Source organism: Oratosquilla oratoria, chromosome 28, assembly GCF_046742065.1.
Source record: "Oratosquilla oratoria isolate Oo_2021 chromosome 28, ASM4674206v1, whole genome shotgun sequence".
NCBI classification, from domain to species: Eukaryota; Metazoa; Arthropoda; class Malacostraca; order Stomatopoda; family Squillidae; genus Oratosquilla; species Oratosquilla oratoria.
Window position 1 is genome coordinate 7,988,667 of NC_134804.1, and position 7,500 is coordinate 7,996,166.

The window sequence follows — 7,500 nt, forward strand, 5'->3', positions numbered from 1 at the left end:
TGTGTCCAAACCATCCTAATACTTTTTCATCAACCCTATCTCCCAGTTCCTTTTCCACCCCTGTTCTCCTCCTTACCTCCTCATTTCTCACTTTATCCAGCCTAGTAACCCCTATCATACTTCTCAGACACCTCATCTCAAACACATTCAAACTCCTTCTCTCTTCCTCTCTCATGTTCCATGTTTCTGTCCCGTACATTGCTGTTGGCACAATCACTCCTTCATATAACCTCCTCTTAGCATCCATTCCCAGATGTCTATTTCTCCTTACACTTTTCAATCCACCAAGGCATTTACTCGCTTCTCTCAATCTACATTCTACCTCCACCCCCACTCCTCCCTTTCCTGGCACATTCGCAACCAAGTATCTAAAACTATCCACTTCCTCCAGTTTTTCACCGTTAATGCTCACTTCTACCCTGCTGTCACTCTCTCCCCTTGTACATCTCATCACCTTACTTTTACCCACATTTATCTTCAGCTTCCTTCTTTCACAAACCTTCTCAAACTCTGTCACTAACTTCCTCAATCCCTCCTCTGATCCTGCCACAAGCGCAGTGTCGTCAGCAAACAACAACTGGCTCACCTCCCACTTTTCTCCGTTTTCTTTAATCATCTCCAACCCCTGACCCACTACCCTTGCATTCACCTCTCGCACCACCCCATCCATGTAAAGATTGAACAGCCAGGGCGACATAACACATCCCTGACGAAGTCCCACCTTAACCTCAAACCATTCACTCTCTCCACTTCTAATTCTAACACAATCTCTAATACTCTCTTAAAAACTCTTGACAGCTCCTAGAAGCTTTCCTCCTATCCCATATATCTACAATACCTCCTACAGTGCCTTCCTGTCTACCCTGTTGTAAGCCTTTTCCAGATCCACAAAAGCCCAAAAAACATCCTATAGCTTTCTCACATACCTGTCTTACCACAAAAATCTGATCTACACAACCCCTACCTGTCCTAAACCCACACTGTTCCTCACCAATTACTCCCTCTGTTCCTTTTCTAATCCTCTCAGTCAAGACCCTCCCAAAGCCTTCCCAACTACACTCAACAAGCTGATCCCTCTGAAATTACTACACTCATACTTGTCCCCCTTTCCTTTGTAAAGAGGAACTATACAGGCACTCCTCCAGTCCTCCGGCACTCTGCCCTCTCTCCAGCAAACATTAAATAACCTCAGCAGCCAGTCCACCATAACTGCACCTCCTTTCTTCAGACATTCTGCATGGCATCCATCCAACCCTGGTGCCTTACCTGCTCTCATCGTCTTAACAGCTGCTTTCACTTCATCTCTCCCTATTTCTCCTCCATTTTCCTTCACTCATCACTCTCATTTTCTTCGCATTTCCCACTGCAACTACCTTTCCCTCCCTATCCTCCTTTACATTTAGCTACTCCCTAAAATACTCTGCCCACATTCCTTTCACTGCCTTCTCTTCCATTATCATCTCTCCATCTGCACCTTTTACCTTTTCTTCTCTACTTGATTCGCCTCCCCTTTCTCTTTTAATTTCCTTCCAAAACATCTTTTAATTGCTTTCAAATTTTTCTGTCATACTCTTATCCCATTTCACATCTGCTCTCCTCTTTGCTTCCTTTAAAAAGAAGCTGGAAGCATGTTCAAAGAAACCCTTAATGGAAAAGTGGTCCTGGACATGACGCAACACCTAGATAATACGAAAGACCGTGAAATTTACCTAAGTAATTTCTTCACCAGTTACAAGTTGCTTGTACACATGAAGGATCTAGGTATTTCAGTAACTCGAACAACTTTTGCAAGCTGAGCTGCCAAGTGTTCACTGGAGAGTGACAGTGACATGAAACAATAGTCATGTGGAGTTTATAACTACAGGTTTGATCAAGATTTTTTTTTTAATTGGTATGACAAATGCTTAGTTACCACTGGCAGCAATCACCAATCCTTTGCTCCAATTGGGTCTGCTAAATGGTGGAGTAACAAGGAGAAGAAATCTATCAATTTCCCCCAGCCTCACTTCATTGCCATGTATAACAAATACATGGGCGGAGTTGATCACCTTGACTGGCTGATCCAGAAATACCGGATTGGTGTGAGAGGAAAGAAATAGTACTTCAATCTATTCACTAACTCGGTTGACACTGCTGTTGTAAATGGATGGATAATCAGCACAATCATCTCAGGAACTCAAACATCTCTCCTGGACTTCAAGCGCCCCATTGTCAGATATTATCTACAGATGACTTCGTCAAAACCTAAGCATCCAGGGCGAGTGAAGAAGATGGCTGGAAAATTGCTTCATGGTGTACGATTTGATGGTACAGGACACCGACTTGAAAGAATAGAGGGAGGAAAACAAAGGAAATATGCACAGTGTAAGAAGAAAGTCAGGAAGCAGTGTGTGAAGTACAGTGTTAGACTTCACATGGGAGACTGTGAGAATCAATGGTATACCCACAATGGAAATGGTACATAACAACATTATGTATAATTATGCATAATGTACATATTATGTATATTATACCCATGAATAATTTGGTTTATGAAATTCAGAAAGTTGGATGAAAATTGTTTACTTTGATGTAGATCTAAATTTAAACTTTTTCTGATGACCATGGTCCGAAATAAGGACTTAACTTTATAAATGTATGTATTGACTATGAATATAAGAATTTAATTGAAAAAAAAGTAGAAATGATAAGATACAGGGTTTGTAGTTAAGTAAAAGTCCCTATAATCTATCAATAAATAAATAAAAATTCTAGTCGGGGATTTGTAGTTAAAAAAATGTCGAGACGTTTTTTGAATACTTCTACAGTGAAGCAATCAATTATGTTGGATGGTAGACCATTATATATTTTAACAACGTGATTGAGGAAAGTGTAATTGGTCAAATCTGCTTGAAAACGTTTACCGGCAGTCTTGTATTTGTCAGTCCTAGTTACGTTGGAGATGTTAATTTAAAAATATTTTTCCATATCCATGTTTTCAATTCCTTTGGTAATTTTGAATACCTCAGTTAGGTCCCCTCTCATTCTCCTTTTCGAGAGACTAAACAGATCAAGTCCCCTTAAGCGATCTTCGTATGGCTTGCTCCTCAACCTTGGGAGAAACAGATGGAGGAGGAAGAAGCGTAGGAGGAGTGGGAGGAAATAAGGTGTGGAAGAGGAGATGTGATCTTTTTTCCATCTGATCTTATGGATGAATATTTGGATTATTTCTATGTTGATAGAGATTTTATACATGATCTGAAGACCGAGCACCCACCTCTCGGGCCTGCACCAACGGATGAAAGTGAGATTATACTAGATGGGTTCTGAAGAAGGGTGCCGAGGGGAATGCTACTCTTCGATGTCCTTTTCTCTGGATTAGTACAAAAAATATATCTGTCGCAACTACTTTATAAATGCAATTCATATCCAGTCTCGTTCCTCATCCTATTTCTTAACTCAATATAAAGTCTTTTTCCCTGTTCACATCCATACTCATTTTCCAAACCGAGCACAGTTCCCTCCACAGGGGGCACCGCACTGGGGGCACTGCACTGGGGGCACTGCACAGGGGGCACTGCACTGGGGGCACTGCACTGGGGGCACCGAGGGGGATGCTACTCTTCGATGTCTTTTTCTCTGGATTACTACAAAAATATATCTGTCGCAACTACTTTATAAATGCAATCCATATCCAGTCTCGTTCCTCATCCTATCTCTTAACTCAATATAAAGTCTTTTTCCCTGTTCACATCCATACTCATTTTCCAAACCGAGCACAGTTTCCTGCACTGATTTCTTTCCCTTATCTTATTTGTAACGTCTTCTTGACAGTCAATAATTCCACAGAGTAAGTTTTAATGACTCATCGTTTCGACTTGTTTCGTCCTTCAGGGGTTCACATTTATCTGTTCCTGAAGATTGCGAGTACGCTTAGTCGAAACGTTGAGTGATTAATATTTAGTCAGTGGAATTGTTCGCTCTTATAGACAGCTTTCGCTTCAACCAGTCGTTATGAACTTACTTCCAGGAGCTCCAACTTGTACCTCTCATTTCTTTCGAAATTTATATACACATCCATTCTTCTTCTTTTTCCTCGATTTTTACTTTCATCTGTTAATCAGAACTCACTTTCTTTCATTTGTTTTTGCCAGTACCAATCCTTGTCCATTTTCGTTTCTCCTTTCCCACATTCTTTATTTACCTCTCTTTTACCTTTTCCAACCAGACTTTCTCTAGATCATCTCCCCCATTCTTACCCCATCTTCTCTTTTGTCCACCCTTCTTTCCTCGCAACAATTAACCTATTCTTTCTTCTACGCCGTTTTCAGCTTCTCCCTCTTTCCATTCTCCTTTTCCTTTTACACTACCCACTTTCTCCTTCTTTCCATTCATTTAGCCCCTTCCCTTTTCCCCTATTCCCCCTCCCTTTCCTTAACCAGTCCCTGTTCCCACTCCCTTCCTCTGTCCGACATGCCCCCAACATATATATGGTCGATGCGTGGCACCAACACCGCGGCCGCCAGCCCAACAGATGAGGTCCTTAGTCTTGTTAACGAGTCACCATCCCCAGCTAGTCAGGCCTCCTATGTTACTACTGATGTGTTCCCCCACACCCCAGTCCCTTTTCCACTTCGACCCCCTCCACCCCCTTGGTATCCTCCTCCTTCCTACCGTCTCCTCCTGATAAAGACGATCTCCACCGTCCTCGACTTTATTCTTTCGAACTATTCCGATATCTTTACACTCCTCATGATTATATTCCTTTAGTTTTACTCAGAATCTTTGTTGTGTAATAAGAGTGAAAAAGATGCATAAAGCTAGGATTGCAAATGTCAATGGTATATAGTATTTCACGATGACTAAATCATGTGAGAAATAACATTTGATTAAATGAATAAATGCGTGAATATCTAAGAAAAAAAAAAAAGGATGATCAAATGTATATGTACATCAAAAAATTAAGAAAATTGATATGTGATGTCATTGATTGATTGTTAATTAATACGTGCATAGATGAATAACTTAACTATTTTATAAACAATAGATAGATAAGTAAATAAATAATTATGTGATAAGTAACACGTGATGCCACTGATTATCAAGATGTGGACAGGTCCGAGTTTAGGAGATAAAACCTTTATTTAATCTAGTCACCACAAATTTGGGTGCAACCCTATTGGCTGGTACTCTGTTTCCAGCCCGGTGGTTCTCGCCAATTTACTAGGTATTACTAGGAAAACATAAACGAAAGCATTTATCAATTAAATCATGTGGATAGTAAGGTTGTTTTGAATTTTAGAGGGTAAAATTCATGCGCCTTCACTATGTTATTCTGTTAATCCACTGACCATTGTATAGTAAATATGCAAGTATGGAACCAACAACTGCTACCTACGAATAATAGTCATACAAGACGAAGTGAGACAGAATAATCTCTTTGAAGCCGGTCTTCAAAGCCCATCAATACATTCAACTTTTGGAGGTGCAGCTCCAAAAGGCTGGCATTTATTCATTGGACTGGACCAGCATCTCTCTTTCAAGTTCGAATGTACTTGTATCCTCTCCATCATTCAATATAAGGAACATAAGAACATAAGAATGAAGGAGACTACAAGAGACCATTAGGCCTACACTAGGCAGTTCCATGTCCATTACCACCTGTCATTCCCATCCATAAAGTTGTCTAACCCTCTCTTAAAACAACTGATAGCTTGAGCGCTCGCTACATGGTTGCTAAGTCTGCTCCAATCGTTGACCACATTATCAAAACAATCCTTGCCCATTTCCTTCTTAAATATAAAATTGTCCAGTTTAAATCCATTACTGCAAGTCCTACCCTGTTGTCTTAATATGATGACCTTGTTTGATTCACCCTTGTTAAAGGCTTTGATCCACTTAAACACCTCTATTGAATGACCCCACCTTCTGCGTCTTTCCAGAGAGTGTGAATTAAGGTGTCTACACCTCTCTTCGTAAGGCAAATTTCTGAGCCCGTGTATAATTTTGGTCATTCTCCTCTGTACTGATTCTAATGAATTGATGTCCATTCTATAAGACGGAGACCAAAACTGTAATTAACGCTAGATCGAGTTTGATAACTACCTCTGCTCTTCTGTTCGTAACCTTCCTAGTAATGAAATCTAATGCTTTGTTTGCTTTATTCCTGGCGTTAATAGTTACGACTACAGGCTCATCGTAGTGAAATTTTTTATTCAGACGCACATGAGCGCATGTACGTATGTGTAACTCGGACTATGCCGGCCGTTCCCACGGTAAGGCTTGGTGGACTTCTCGATATCCAACTGTAAGAGTACTGTTAAAGTGATGATTTATATTTATATGATGTATTCCATTCCTTTTGTACACTGTTAACCAAATTCTATACATTACATATAGATTTATGTATGTCTATTGTCTTGTGGAACTCTCTTGTCAATCTTACGAGTTGATTTACGTAAGATAAGAGAAATTACATATTCTCTTAGTCTTCGGACTCCGGTGAGAAAGTTCTGTGCCTACGTGAGGTGTATTCACGTCTGAAGACTCTTAAAGTGATGATTTCTATTCATCGGATTGTATTTCGTTCCTTTTTGTGCTTTGACAAACTATTCCATACTTTGCATATGAATTTATGTATGTGTATTACCTTGCGGATCTATCTTGTCAATCTTAGGATTTGATTTACGTAAGATTAAAGTAATTGCATATTTTCGTCGTTTTCTGATGCTGTAACGTCGTTGTGGGCATGCTAGCTTAAGCGCGCGCTAAAGAAATTGGCGTGTGAACTAATTTTGTGGCAACTGCGTCCCTAACTTACATTTACGTACGTATAGATATTCATATAAAAACTATTAAGTTTCTGCTTATCTAAGATTGACAAGGTAACTTCATCAAATATTATTATCTATTCATTGATGTAAAGAATATCCGTGTATGTACTTGGAAATATTCCTAAACACTCTTGTTAATCGTCGCGTCTAGCGATACTTGGCAACTCTCCGGATCTGACGGAGAAGAGTCTATATATATGTCATTGCTTGTAACGGTCAGCGACTCTGCCTCTCAGAGCCCCCATTTGCACTGTGTCCTCTACGTTTTGGGACTTAGAATATTTTTTTCTATTCTCGAATCTTTGTGGACTCTGTTTATCAGAGCCTCATTGCTCGTGTCAATTTTGTCGGACTTAGTCGTAGAAATTTTCTCGACTTTGCTATTTTCTTTACGTAAATTATTACGTAGGACTTAGTTTCCATTCTGATGGTCGATATTTCTCGACCTTACCACTTATTGTCTTTAAGACTATTTTTGATTGTTATTGATTGTCGATATTTGATCGACACTTGTACATTTACGTGTCTTGGCAATACTAGCCTTTTTATGTTCTGTGAAATTTACGTGTTACGGACATTGTACTTTTCGCTAGTTTTGGCGACTTCTATTTTTCGATCATTGTTTATTTGTATCTTTATTTTTTTGAAGGAAATAATATTTCTTAAACAGAACTCTAGTTTTGAACCT